The sequence below is a fragment of the Sminthopsis crassicaudata genome, chromosome 3 (assembly GCF_048593235.1).
Source record: "Sminthopsis crassicaudata isolate SCR6 chromosome 3, ASM4859323v1, whole genome shotgun sequence".
In the NCBI taxonomy this organism is placed as follows: Eukaryota; Metazoa; Chordata; class Mammalia; order Dasyuromorphia; family Dasyuridae; genus Sminthopsis; species Sminthopsis crassicaudata.
Window position 1 is genome coordinate 296,865,949 of NC_133619.1, and position 16,051 is coordinate 296,881,999.

Below are 16,051 nucleotides of genomic sequence, written 5' to 3' on the forward strand. Positions count from 1 at the left end.
TTCAGAGAACATAGGTAGAAAATTAAAGTAGGAAAATATAAAAGAAAATGAAAAAATGGCTTATCTAATAAGCAGTCTGTCTTTCTTGAGATTCATATTGTCCAACTAATCTTTAGTTTTTGAAATTATGGCAAGGTGATAGAATATTAAAGATGCAACAGACTTTAACATTTTTTTCTGGAATCTTTGCTCAAAGATCTAGAAAGCATGTGACTTTAGATGATTTTTTTAATGAAGCATTTAAATTGAAAAATCATTCAGAGAGAATTGTTCCATTTGAATATTGGCATAAAGTTTGCAAATAATTTTACAAATACAACAACTCTGAAATATTGGTATTATAATACCCAAATAAGGAGACTGAGGCATGAAGATATAAATATCTAAGTAAAGACTTAAACTCAGATCTTTCACTATAAATCTGGCAATCTATGCACTATTCCATTTAACTGATTACTCTATGCACTATTCCATCTAATCATGCTAGATAATAACTCTTTTTAACACTTTTTTGTTTTTTGATCAACAGCATTTCAAATCTATGACATCTACCTTATAAGGAGTTTTCATATGGCTAAAGAGCAGTCACTGTAACTAGCCTTTCTATACCCTACAACCACCACACAAAAGAATTTTCCCTCTTTTCCAAAACGTATTGTTGCTGTTCATTTTTCATTTACAAACATGACCAGGGATATCTCCAATGATATACTGCCTTGCACATAAATTGTACCTTAGTGAGGCAAAGTGGGACAGAGTCATGACAGTCTGATTGCAAGACAAAATTCGCAGTAACTAGCAATGGCTCAGGATGCAGTGGATAACTGGAGTCTTCCATCTCTGACAACGTTCTAAGTTTTCCACAATGCCTACTTCAATAACTTTCATGGCCATTGGAACATATTGTACTAATTCTCCCATTTCTCAGGGGGGAAGTCTTCACATGCTTGGAGTAGACAACCTCCTTAATTTACCAAGGGGATTGAGACTTGTTGGTTATCCTGTGTGGGCAGAATGTGCCTGCTGCACATGCTAGCTTCTTGGAACCACAAATGAGAGTTGGGTGAAAGTGGATATCAAAAGTGAATGAGCAATCCTGAAAATGGCTCAGTAAGATCTCACACCAAAGGTGCTAGTTCTCCTTGAATATCCCATACACTCCTTTCCCAAAGTAGTTGTATTTATGAAAAGGCAATTTGATAGGATTTACTGGGAAGTTACTTGCTGGTGCAGATATCTGAGTGAGAAGACTCTAGAAACTTCATATTTGTATAATTTTCATCAAGGAACTCCAAGGCCTCAGACTTCTGGTTTTCTGGGAATTATATGAACAGCACTGGTACCCTTGGGAACAAGCAATAAAGGGTGGCTTCCTTTATCCCCTGAGTTGTGATTGAGTTTATTTTTGAGTGAACAACCTAGGCACTGATCCAGAGCAAATAAGTCTTATCTGTCCTCTTCTCAATACAATGAAGTAAATGTCCTTGGGGGCATTTGCTTACTTCCTGATCAGTAACTGCTGAAAGTTGACTTTGGGTAGGTCTGATGGATAAAAATCTTCAGGTGTGATTCTGAAAGTTCTTAGAGGCAAGACCCTTGTAACCATACACCCCTGGAATTGCAGCTACTTCTCTATCGATTCTATTACTCAGCCAATTTACAAATACTCTTTCCACTCTTTCTGGTGCTAAAACCGACAAAAATCTTTTTATCTTTGTAATGTTTTAAATTAGCGTGTCTCAACTAAAATTGCATATTTGTTTTTAGTTTATGGCACTCATCTTTTTGTACTAGCACTACTTAAATCTTCATGTCTATTTGCCATGAATTGGCAATCTGATTTCATATCTGTATGAACAAAGGGAAGAGACTATATAATTTATTTTGGAAGATCAAAGAGGGATCAGAAACAGCCCTATGCAACCTGTAAGCTTGGGTTTCTGATTTCTGTTTTAAACTACTCTATACTGTTATTTCTATAGAATATATTACATTTTTCAGTGGTTAAAAAAAAAGTCAAACACTAGTCACAATAAAATAAATAAAGGCATCACTACCAGTCTTACTCATAAACAAAATAAATTACAATATTTTAAAGAGCACTAGGAAGTTAACTTCCCTTTCTCTGGAGGGGAAAAATACCTTTCTCTAAAGGGCAGAGGTAATTAGGTGACATAATGGATAGAATAATGGGTTTGAAATGAAGAAGACTTGAATTCCACAAGCTTTGTGACCATGTATTAGATATTTAACTGTCTGCCTCAATTACCTCAATTGTAAAATGGGGATAATAATAGCACCTGTATCCCAGGATTGTTGTGAAGTAGGTCTCAAGGTTTGCCCATATTGCTTATACCCAACTTTGGTTACTAGTGCAATAGTGCCAGGCTCCTTCCCCTCTACTGGAGTACGGAACAAGGTTTCATGTTCATAGGGATCAAATTTGGCACCAACAGGATTTAGTTTGAGCAAACCATGCTTTGTGAACACTTTTTGAATCTGGACTTCAGTCATAACAAGACCCTCATACAGGTTTTTTAAATGAGGGTTTTCTTCCTTTATTTCATGTTTTGGGACACTTGCTGTTGCCTTTTCCAAAATGTCAGCAACTTCTAATAAATCTTTACAGAAACCTTGAATGCCATACAATTTTGCCTCTTCTACCAATTTCTGGCTCTGCCACCTCAAGTTCTCTGTATCTGCTAAGGCTCCCTTGTACTTCTCCAAAGATTCTTTCAGCTGCTCTTCTAATTTGACTTTCTCTTCAGTTAGTGTCTTCTCTGTAGAGGCACTGTCTTGTGTTCATTTTGACTAGAGTTATCTTCTAAGTTCTGGCCATTATTTTTCTGTTTTGTTGCTGTACAGAGCAGTCTAGAAGAGGTCTGGAGCGAGAGGGCGATCACTGGGAGAGTCCGCCGCACCAAACCTGAACACTGTGCTGCCATGGCTACCCTCTCAACCCTGATTTGAGAATGATACTTGTAAAGCATTTTTCTTAGTGGCAGACACATGGGAGATCCTTAGTAAAAGTTTATTTCTTTCCTTTCCTCCTACTGTGCCTAGCATTTTACCATTAGTGAGTCATTCAGGATTAAGTCATAAATTTACATATGGTTCTTCTACTGTGACTCTCTTAATGTAAATGTCCCCATGAAGACAAATCTATTCATTAGCCAATATATCATCATGGAATAGGTTTTGTCCGGTCATCTCAAGGATGTCTGATTCTCTGTGACCCCATATGGAGTTTCTTGGCAAATACTAGAGTTGTTTGCCTTTTACTTCTCTAGTTCATTTTATAGATTATGAAACTGAGGCAAACAGGATTAAATGACTTGTTCATAGTCATACTGCTAATTAGTATCTGAAGCTAGATTTAAATTCAGATTTTCTTGAGTCTAGGCCTAGCACTCTATTCACTGTGCCACCTAGCTGCTCACATAGAACAAGATATATGCAAGATAATGGAGGTAGACCATATTAATAATCAAATTAATAAGAACCATATGATCATCTCAATAGATGCAGAAAAAGCATTTGACAAAATCCAACATCCATTCCTACTAAAAACTCTTGAGAGTATAGGAATAAATGGACTATTCCTTAAAATAATAATGAGCATATATTTAAAACCATCAGTAAACATCATATGTAATGGCGATAAACTAGAACCTTTCCTTGTAAGATCAGGAGTGAAACAAGGTTGCCCACTATCACCATTACTATTCAATATAGTACTAGAAACACTAGCCTCGGCAATAAGAGCCAAGAAAGAGATTCAAGGAATTAGAGTAGGAAATGAGGAAAATAAACTATCACTCTTTGCAGATGACATGATGGTATACTTAGAGAACTCCAAAGACTCTGCTAAAAAGCTACTTTAGAAATAATTCAAAATTTCAGCAAAGTGGCAGGATACAAAATAAATCCACATAAATCCTCAGCATTTTTATATATCACTAACAAAATGCAACAGCAAGAGATACAAAGAGAAATTCCATTCCAAACAAATGTTGAGAGTATAAAGTATTTGGGAATCCATCTACCAAAGAAAAGTCAGGAATTATATGAGAAAAATTACAAAACACTTGCCACAAAAATAAAATCAGATTTAAATAATTGGAAAGACATTCAGTGCTCTTGGATAGGCCGAGCGAATATAATAAAGATGACAATACTCCCCAAACTAATCTATTTATTTAGTGCTATACCAATCAGACTCCCAAGAAACTATTTCAATGACCTAGAAAAAATAACAACAAAATTCATATGGAAGAATAAAAGGTCGAGAATTGCAAGGGAACTAATGAAAAAAAACTCAGAGGAAGGTGGTCTAAGTGTACTTGATCTAAAGCTATATTATATAGCAGCAGTCACCAAAACCATTTGGTATTGGCTAAGAAATAGACCGGTAGATCAGTGGAACAGATTAGATACAAAGGACAAAAAAGGGTACATCTATAGCAATCTAATCTTTGACAAACCCAAAGATTCCAACATTAGGGATAAAAATTCATTATTTGGAAAAAACTGTTGGGAAAACTGGAAATTAATATGGCAGAAATTAGATATGGATCCACACTTAACACCATATACCAAGATAAGATCAAAATGGGTCCATGATTTAGGCATAAAGAGGGAGATAATAAATAGATTAGAGGAACAAAGGATAGTCTACCTCTCAGACTTGTGGAGGAGGAAGGAATTTATGACCAGAGGAGAACTAGAGATCATTATTGATCACAAAATAGAAGATTTTGATTACATCAAACTTAAAAGTTTCTGTACAAATAATACTAATGCAAACAAGATTAGAAGGGAAGTAACAAATTGGGAAAATATTTTTAAAAACAAAGGTTCTGACAAAGGTCTCATTTCCAAAATATATAGAGAACTGACCCTAATTTATAAGAAATCGAACCATTCTCCAATTGATAAATGGTCAAAGGATATGAACAGACAATTCTCAGATAAAGAAATTGAAACTATATCCACTCACATGAAAGAGTGTTCCAAATCACTACTGATCAGAGAAATGCAAATTAAGACCACTCTGAGATACCACTACACACCTGTCAGATTGGCTAAGATGACAGGAACAAATAATGATGAATGTTGGAGGGGATGTGGGGAAACTGGGACACTGATACATTGTTGGTGGAGTTGTGAAAGAATCCAACCATTCTGGAGAGCAATCTGGAATTATGCCTAACAAGTTATCAAAATGTGCATACCCTTTGACCCAGCAGTGCTATTACTGGGCTTATATCCCAAAGAAATACTAAAGAGCGGAAAGAGACATATATGTGCCAAAATGTTTGTGGCAGCTCTTTTTGTTGTAGCTAGAAACTGGAAGATGAATGGATGTCCATCAGTTGGAGAATGGTTGGGTAAATTATGGTATATGAAGGTTATGGAATATTATTGCTCTGTAAGAAATGACCAGCAGGATGAATACAGAGAGGCCTGGAGAGACTTACATCAACTGATGCTGAGTGAAATGAGCAGAACCAGAAGATCATCTACACTTCAACAATGATACTGTATGAGGATGTATTCTGATGGAAGTGGAAATCTTCAACATAAAGAAGATCCAACTCACTTCCAGTTGATCAATGATGGACAGAGGTAGATACACCCAGAGAAGGAACACTGGGAAGTGAATGTAAATTGTTAGCACTAATATCTGTCTGCCCAGGTTACATGTACCTTCGGAATCTAATGCTTATTGTGCAACAAGAAAATGATATTCACACACATGTATTGTATCTAGGTTATATTGTAACACATGTAAAATGTATGGGATTGCCTGTCATCGGGGGGAGGGAATAGAGGGAGGGGGGGATAATTTGGAAAAATGAATACAAGGGATAATATTATAAATATATATATATATGTATATATATATATATATATATATATATATATATATATATGTATAAAATTAAAAAAAGATAATGGAGGTAATCTCAAAAAGAAAGTATCAGCATTCAAAGGTACCAGGAAATCTTTGGTATACATAGTTTTGTTTTGTTTTGTTTTTCTTTTGAAAACTACCCATTAAAGATAGAGCTAAGATAGCAGAATAATAGGAAGCAGTGCAACAACCTCTCTGTCTACCCACCCACCAAACCTCCAAAAAAAGTAAACACTCCTCCATGTAGAAGATGAGATTTCAAGTAAGACTTGATGGCAGCCAGGGAAGTCAGGAGCCAGAAGTGAGGAGGGAGAGAATTCTAGGTTTGGGCCATAATCAACAAAATTCACAGTCAGTTCATGGAATGTCTTGTTTCAGTAACATGAAGAAAGTAAATGACACAATCTCAGAATGTTTGAAAGGAAGTAAATTGTAATTCTGAAAAGGTAGGAAGAAGTAAGGGCTTTAAAAGTTTATCCAGGAATTTTATATTTGATGTTGGAAGGTAATAAATAGGAAGCCTCTGGATTTTATTGAATAGGAGGATAATACAATTAGACTTTAGAATGATTACTTTTGGTATCTGAGTTAAGAGTGGACTAGAGTTAGGAGAAACTTGAGGCAAGATCAGCCTAAGGGGTTCTGCAATGTTTTAGTCATATGGTCATAAGCTCTTGAACTATTTTTGTTTTCAATATAATTTTGCAGTTTCCTCTACTCCTGTTGAACAGCATGTGAAGATGAACAAAGGAGACAATTGTAGTAGTCATGTAAGGTTGGGGTTTAGAAATGTGTTATTAGTAATAGGACCAAAAATTCAAGGGATTCTGATATAGTGGATAGGGAAGAGTTAAATTGGTTCCCTGGGAGGTCTTAAAATAGGGAAATGAGAAGAGTGTAGGGCTAGGAAAAGGTGGAATGATAAAAGAATTTCAGAGTTAATTGATATGGAAATGGATAGTTTTTTGCATTAGAACAAAATCAAGGCCATCTCTGATTGTAGGTGAACATTAGCTCCTAGTAACTGAGTAGGTTTCGGGACTGGGAAATTGAATATTTGAGGGAGCATCAATATATACATTGAACATATGGGAGCATAATTTGGTGTGGAGAGAAATACTAAGTAACACTGAACTCACTGAGAAGAAGAAAGGACAATTCCTGGGGAGTGAGAGATAATGGCCACTAAATTGACTGAAAGATTCAGATATCATGAACTTCCAAGGAACAGATATTGCTGACTTAAAATGGTAGAGAGAGAGTCTGAAAGTGGCATGGGGAATAAAATTATTCCAACTTCATCTCAACTACTGATTTGGGAAGAGGTAGATTAGATGAGTACATGACAAAGCATAGCCAGTACTGGATAGGATTTTTAAGGGAACAGATCTAAGAAAGTTCAAAAAAATGAAAAGAATAAGAAACAAAGAACTTTAGGATGAAAGAAAGCTTGTTAATCATGGAGCAGGAATTCTGGAGGACACAGGAGGGACAGAACTGAAATAGTGTCTGAGGAGAATTAATAATTAGCAATCCATATGTTTACTTTTTTATCTCCAAAAATATTTTAGAATTATATGTCCATCAAATATGTTAAGTAATGAAAATATAAGGGAATAGATCGTATTTCACAGAAATTTTTCTATAGTAGACCATCTCTTTACTGTAACTCAGTTGACTAAGAATTGTAGAGAATATAATATCCAACTGTATCTAATGTTTTATGAATACTCCAAAAAAATATTCTCCTCCAGCAAGCCTCCTTACATATAATCAAATGGCTACTATGTGACAGGTATTGTGCTTTAGGCAGGTGATACCCAAAAAAACCCAAAAAATCAATTTCTATTTTAAAGCAGCTTGTATTCCATCAAAAGCTATTACATATTTACATAAATATAATTATATATTATTTTATATGTATATAGAAAATTATATGAAATGCATATATATATACAAAATCAATTGAAGATGTTTAAATACAAGATAGTTATGGAAGGATGACATTTGTTGTTGGGAAGAACAGGAAAGGTATTGTGTACAACAGGAGTAAGAACAGAAACCCCACAGTGGAGGGAGGAGGTCAGTGGAGTGACTTCCCAGAGATCAGTGAAAGGATGTCAAAGGTCTGAGAACTTGGGAGTGGGAACTGCATCTTTCTTTTTAATAACTTATAATTGAAATAGAATATTTTGTCTCATTTTGGATTAGGGAAAATTATTCTAAGAAGAAATCCACAAGTTTCACCAATGTACTATATTACACACACACACATGCATGCACATACACACAAATACACACACAACACAAATTTAAAACTGCTTTAAGTAGGTGCTTGATCTGTGTCTTGAAAAAAAAATGAAACATTATATAAGGTAGAAGTGAGGTATGCATTGCAAAGACTCAACAAGAGAAGAGGAAGAGTCATGTGAGAAGCAAAAAGAAGACTAATTTGCCTTTTCATAGTTTGGGAAGGGCAGTGTATATATTTATGCTGGTAAGATCTTACAAAATTACTTGATTATAGTCCTCATAATTAATTAACTTTTGTTGTCAATATCAATATTTTCAATATTTCTTCAGTGATCTATGATTTCATCTAAGTAGGCATTCCATCTATCAGCACAGATAGTAAAGCTCTGATGTTTCTAACATGTGGTATTGTTGTTAATGTTTTCCCATAACTCAACAAAGAATAAACCAAACATGCCATAAGCATTCTTTTCTTTGGTTCAGTGTACCTCTTCATTTTATCTACATGATTTCTCTTGCTCTTGATACATTGCTGACATACTTGTTCTATCCTATAGGTCATAATTAGAATATGTCACAATTCACATATGTCTTTCTTGACTCTTTAATATTCTTTGAATGAGCCACAAACTACTATGTGTAAGTGTGAGTGTGTGTGTGTGTTTCAAAGTTTAAAAACAATATTAAGTAAAGCTTAAAATAAGGCTACATTCTGACAATGTTAAGGATGTGTTCTGTGTAGAGAAGAAGAAGGAAAGAGACAGAGAGAGAGAAGAGACGGAAACAGAGAGATAGAGAAAGAGAAAGAGAAAAAGACAAAGTGCCAGAAAGAAAGAAAGAGACACAGAGAGTAAGACACAAAGAGAGTTCTACTTTGAAAGTTTAAAAGATATGGGGGGGAAGGGGGAGAATAAACTAATCCAACAAATTAAAAAAAAAAAAAAACTATTAGTGAAATCCAACAAATATAAAATGATTCTGAAGGGGCATTAACAACTAGAGGACTCAGAAAAAAAAGTTTCTTGGAGGAAGTAACACTTCAACTAAACCTGAAAAGAGCTGAGTTCCAAAAGAGAAAAGGATTGAATTCATTCCAGGAATTCAAGACATCCTATGCAAAAGCAATGAAACAGGAAATGGAATCTCCTGCACTACGAATATCAAGTGGGCCAGTTTGCCTAGAACCATGATGAGCCTGGAAAGATAGACTGGAGCCAAATTTCAAAGAATTTTAAATATCAGAGATAATATTTTTTCTTCAAAGTTTCCTTAGCAGGGGACTGCATGATCAGATCTATACTTCGGGAATACTAATTTTTCATCTGTGTAGAGACTGACTTAGAAAAAAAAAATTAGAAAAGAGACAGATTAATCAGGGAGCTACTGAATTATCTAGGTGAGAAGTAGTGAGCATCTGAAATAGAATGACTTGTCTGTGAGAAGAGAGATAAGGAATGATATGTGATATTGAAGAGGCAGAATTAACAATACTCAACATTGGACTCTATATGAAGAATGAATCATAGTGCAGAGTTGAGGATGCAGCCTAGGTTGGTGAACCTAAATATGTAGAAAAATAGTCGTGTCTTCAACCAAAAAATATATAGAAGTTGAGCAAGAATGGTAGGTTTTGGGTAAAAAATATTGAGTTACATTTTGGACATGTTAAATTTAAGGGACATGCAATTAGAAATGTTCAGTAGATGGTAAGAGATGTGAGACTGGAACTCAGGAGAAAGATGAGGATGGATACATAGATTGAAGAGTTGTCTCCATTAGGCAATCAACAAGCACTGTGCTTGGGACTATTCTAAGTTCTTGAGATAAAAGACAAAATTCAAAACAGTTTGTTTTTTTTTTAATTTTTTTAAATTAATTTTTGTAATTATAACATTTTCTTTGACAGTACATATTCATAGGTAATTTTTTTACAACATTATCCGTTGTACTCCCTTCTGTTCCAAAATTTTCCTCTCCTTCCCTCCACCCCCTCCCCTAGATGGCAGGCATTCCCATACATATTAATTATCTTATAGTATATCCTAGGTACAATATATATGTGAAGAACCGAATTTTGTTGTTGTTGTTGCAAAGGAAGAACTGTATTCGGAAGGTACAAATAATCTGGGAAGAAAAACAAAACAAAACAAAATGCTCACAGTTTACACTCATTTCCCAGTGTTCCTTTTCTGGGTGTAGCTGATTCTGTCCATCATTGATCAATTGGAATTGGATTAGCTCTTCTCTATGTTGAAGATATCCACTTCCATCAGAATATATCCTCTTACAGTATCATTGTTGAAGTGTATAATGATCTCCTGGTTCTGCTCGTTTCACTTAGCATCAGTTGATGTAAGTCTCTCCAAGCCTCTCTGTATTCTTCCTGTTGGTCATTTCTTATAGAACAATAATATTCCATAACATTCATATACCATAATTTACCCAATCATTCTCCAATTGATGGACATCCATTCATCTTCCAGCTTCTAGCCACTATGAAAAGGGCTGCCACAAACATTTTGGCACATACAGGTCCCTTTCCCTTCTTTAGTATTTCCTTGGGATATAAGCCCAGGAGTAGCACTGCTGGGTCAAAGGGTATGCACATTTTGATAACTTGTTAGGCATAATTCCAGATTGCTCTCCAGAATGGTTGGATTCTTTCACAACTCCACCAACAATGTATTAGTGTCCCAGTTTTCCCACATTTCCTCCAACATTCATCATTATTAGTTCCTGTCATCTTAGCCAATCTGACAGGTGTGTAATGATATCTCAGAATTGTCTTAATTTGCATTTCTCTGATCAATACTGATGTGGAACACTCTTGCATATGAGTGGAAATAGTTACAATTTCATTATCTGAAAATTGTCTGTTCATATCCATTGACCATTTATCAATTGGAGAATGGCTTGATTTCTTATAAGTCAATTCTCTGAATATTTTGGAGATGAGGCCTTTATCAGAACCTTTAACTGTAAAAATGTTTTCCCAATTTGTTACTTCCATTCTAATCTTGTTTGCATTAGTTTTGTTTGTGCAGAAACTTTTTAATTTGGTGTAATCAAAATGTTCTATTTTGTGATCAATAATGGTCTCTAGTTCTCCCTTGGACACAAACTCCTTCCTCCTCCACAAGTCTGAGAGATAGACTATCCCATGTTCCTCCAATTTATTTATGATTTCATTCTTTGTGCCTAAATCTTGGACCCATTTTGATCTTATCTTAGTATGTGGTGTTAAATGTGGGTCCATGCCTAGTTTCTGCCATACTAATTTCCAGTTTTCCCAGCAGTTTTTGTCAAATAATGCATTCTTATCCCAAAAGTTGGGATCTTTGGGTTTGTCAAACACTAGATTGCTAATTTTACTCACTATCTTGCCCTGTGAACCTAACCTATTCCACTGATCAACTAGTCTATTTCTTAGCCAATACCAAATGGTTTTGGTGACTGTTGCTTTATAATATAGTTCTAGATCAAGTACAGCTAGTCTACCTTCATTTAATTTTTTTTTCATTATTTCCCTTGAAATTCTTGACCTTTTATTCTTTCATATGAATTTTGTTGTTATTTTGTCTAGGTCATTAAAATAGTTTCTTGGGAGTCTGATTGGTATAGCACTAAATAAATAGATTAGTTTAGGGAGTATTGTCATCTTGATTATATTCACTCGGCGTATCCAAGAGCACTGAATGTCTTTCCAATTATTTAAATCTGATTTTATTTTTGTGGCAAGTGTTTTGTAGTTTTGCTCATATAATTCCTGACTTTCCTTTGGTAGATATATTCCCAATTATTTTATACTATCAGCCGTTATTTTGAATGGAATTTCTCTTTGTATCTCTTGCTGTTGGATTGTGTTGGTAATGTATAAAAATGCTAAGGATTTATGTGGATTTATTTTGTATCCTGCAACTTTGCTAAAGTTCTGAATTATTTCTAATAGCTTTTTAGCAGAGTCTTTGGGGTTCTCTAAGCATACCATCATGTCATCTGCAAAGAGTGATAGTTTGATTTCCTCATTTCCTACTCTAATTCCTTGAATCTCTTTCTAGGCTCTTATTGCCGAGTCTAGTGTTTCTAGTACTATATTGAATAGTAATGGTGATAGTGGGCAACCTTGTTTCACTCCTGATCTTACAAGGAAAGGTTCTAGTTTATCGCCATTACATATGATGTTTACTGATGGTTTTAAATATATGCTCATTATTATTTTAAGGAATAGTCCATTTATTCCTATACTCTCAAGAGTTTTTAGTAGGAATGGATGTTGGGTTTTATCAAATGCTTTTTCTGCATCTATTGAGATGATCATATGGTTTTTATTAATTTGATTATTAATATGGTCAATTATACTAATACTTTTCCTAATATTAAACCAGCCCTGCATTCCTGGTATAAATCCTTCTTGATCATAGTGTATTATCCTGGGGATGATTTTCTGAAGTCATTTTGCTAATATCTTATTTAAGATTTTAGCATCAATATTCATTAAGGAAATTGGTCTATAATTTTCTTTCTCAGTTTTCGATCTGCCTGGTTTAGGTATCAGTACCATGTCTGTGTCATAAAAGGAATTTGGTAGGACTCCTTCAATCCCTATTTTTTCAAAAAGTTTATATAGCATTGGAGTTAGTTGTTCTTTAATTGTTTGGTAGAATTCACATGTAAATCCATCTGGTCCTGGGGATTTTTTCTTAGGGAGTTGGTTAATAGCTTGTTCTATTTCTTTTTCTTAGATGGGACTATTTAGACTACTTACTTCTTCCTCTATTAATCTGGGCAAGCTATATTTTTGAAGGTATTCTTCCATTTCATTTAAGTTATCGAATTTATTGGCATAAAGTTGAGCAAAGTAGCTCCTAACTATTGTTCTAATTTCCTCTTCATTAGTGGTGAGTTCTCGCTTTTCATTTTCAAGACTAACCATTTGCTTTTTATTTTTCCTTTTTTTAATCAGTTTTACTAAGGGTTTGTCTATTTTGTTGGTTTTTTCATAGAACCAACTCTTAGTTTTATTGATTAATTCAATAGTTTTTTTACTTTCAATTTTAGTAATCTCACCTTTTAATTTTAGAATTTCAAATTTTGTGTTTGTCTGGGGGTTTTTAATTTGTTCCTTTTCTAGCAATTTTAGTTGTAAGCCCAATTTGTTGACCCTCTCTTTCTCTATTTTATGCAAGTAAGCCCCTTATTACTGCTTTGGCTGTATCCCACACATTTTGGTATGATGTCTCATTATTGTCATTTTCTTGGGTGAAGTTATTAATTATGTCTATGATTTGGTGTTTTACCCAATCATTCTTTAATATAAGATTATTTAGTTTCCAATAAATTTTTTGGTCTATTTTCACCTGGCTTTTTATTAAATGTAATTTTAATTGCATTGTGGTCTGAAAAGGATGCATTTAATATTTCTGCCTTACTGCATTTGATTTTGAGGTTTTTATGTCTTAGTATATGGTCAATTTTTGTATAGGTTCCATGAACTGCTGAGAAGAAAGTATACTCCTTTCTGTCTCCATTTAGCTTTTGCCAAAGATCTATCATATCAAACTTTTCTAGTATTCTATTTACCTCTTTGACTTCTTTCTTATTTATTTTGTGGTTTTATTTATCTAATTCTGAGAGTGCAAGGTTGAGATCTCCCACTATTATGGTTTTGCTGTCTATTTCTTTTTGCAGCTCTCTTAGTTTCTCTTTTAAGAATTTAGATGCTGCATCACTTGGTGGATATATGTTTATTATTCCTACTGCTTCATTATTGATGCTACCCTTTAGCAGGATATAATGCCCTCCCTTATCTCTTTTAATTAGATCAATTTTTGTTTTTGCTTGATCTGAGATGAGGATGGCTACCCCTGCTTTTTTGGCTTTGCCTTAAGCATAGTAGATTCTGCTCCACCCTTTTACTTTTAGTTTGAATGTATCACCCTGTTTCAGGTGTGTTTCCTGTAAACAACATATAGTAGGATTCTGACTTATGATCCAATCTGCTAACTGCTTCCTCTTTATGAGAGAGTTTACCCCATTCACATTTATGGTTAGAATGACTAATTCTACATTGCTTGCCATCCTGTTAACCCCTGCTTATGCTTTTCTCCTTTCCTTCCCTCTTACCCCTCTACCCTGTATTAAACTTGTGAACACCACTTGCTTTTCACAGCCCTCCCTTTTTAGTATCCCTCCCCCACCTTAAAGTTAGTTCCCTTATTTTACCCCTTTTCCTCACAATTTCTGTATTCCCTTTCCCTTAGCTTACTCCTTCCCTCTCACTTTTCAATGAAGTGGAAGAAGTTTCACCATAAATCGAATATGTCTATTGATACACACTATGTTCATCTCCCTCCTTTCTTTCTCTCAGATATAATAGGTTACCTTTGCCTCTTCATGAGATGTAGTACCATCACTTTACCCTTTTTTATGATATAATTTCCTTTCCATCTCTAGTTTCCAGGACAAATTATACATATGTTCTTTACATATTTTTATAACAGAAGTATAGTTCTCAAGATTTCTTTTTACCTTTTTAGAAATCTATTGTGTTCTATATTTGAAGATCAAACCTTTTATGTAGGTCTGGTTTTTTTCATCAAGAATAGATGGAATTCATTTATTTCATTAATATCCATCTTCTTCCCTGGAAAATGATGCTCATTTTTGCTGGGTAAGTTATTCTTGGCTGTATACCAAGTTCCTTAGCCTTTCGGAATATCATGTTCCAGGCCCTTCGTTCTTTTAATGTGGATGCTGCTAGATTCTGGGTTATCCTTATTGTGGCTCCTCCATATCTGAATTGCTTTTTTCTAGCAGCTTCCAGTATTTTATCCTTTGTCTGATCATTCTTGAACTTGGCCACTGTATTTCGTGGTGTTTTGATTTTAGGATCCCTTTCAGTAGGTGATCAATATATTTTTTCAATGTCTATTTTACCCTCTGTTTCCAAAACGTCTGGGCAGTTCTCTTTGATAATTTCCTGGAAAATAGTGTCCAGGCTCTTTTTTTCCTCACATTTTTCAGGGAGTCCGATTATTCTCAAATTGTCTCTCCTGGATCTGTTTTCCAGGTCTGTTGTCTTTCTGGTAAGGTACTTGACAGTCTTTTCAATTGTTTCATTTCTCTGGTTTTGCTTCACTACCTCTTGGTTTCTCCTTGAGTCATTCATTTCTACTTGTTCCAGTCTAATTTTCAATGATGTATTTTCTTCACTCATTTTTTTATATCTTTTTGTAATTGTCCAATTGAGTTTTTATCTTCTATGGAATTTTTTTCCATTTTATCCATTTTATTTTTTAGAGAGCTGTTTTCTTCTGCCAGCTCACTAATCCTGTTTTCCTTGGAGTTGTTTACCTTTTCCAATTCACTAATTTTGTTTCTCAATGATTTGATTTCTTTATCCATTCTGTCTTTGAATGCTTGGGATGACTTCTCCAGGCTCTCTTGCCAAGCTTCCCATTTCTCTTCTAGCTCTCTTGTGAGAGCCTTTTTGATGTCCTCTATGAGATTCTTTTGTATTGAGAAGCAGCTCATATCCTCCTTAGGGGATTCCTCTGGGGACAGTCTGTTTTTAGTCTCTTCAGTGTTTGAAGTCTGCTCTCTCTCCATACAGAAGCTGTCAATGGTTAGAGCCCTTTTGAATTTTTTATTCATTTTGTCAGAGCAGGACTCAAAGAAAACAAATTGACAAGAGAAACAATTGTTCTGTTTTTGGGGGGATGGAGCTGGATGGTATTAATGGGCTTCTTCTACAGACTGGGGGGGGGAGGGCAGCAGCGAGACACTAACAGGACAAGATGGCTGTGCTGAATATGTGCTCTGAGGTTCTAAGAACATGCTGAGTCAGTCCAGGTGGGGGTTGGGGGTAGCTGTGTTCTGAGA

General features: G+C 34.9%; 1 pseudogene; it reads right to left on the minus strand.

The window, feature by feature from the left end:
• Nucleotides 1-2,265: 2,265 nt before the first annotated feature.
• LOC141562040 (grpE protein homolog 1, mitochondrial pseudogene) lies at nucleotides 2,266-2,945 on the minus strand (annotated as a pseudogene).
• Between the last annotated feature and the right edge of the window lie 13,106 nt (nucleotides 2,946-16,051).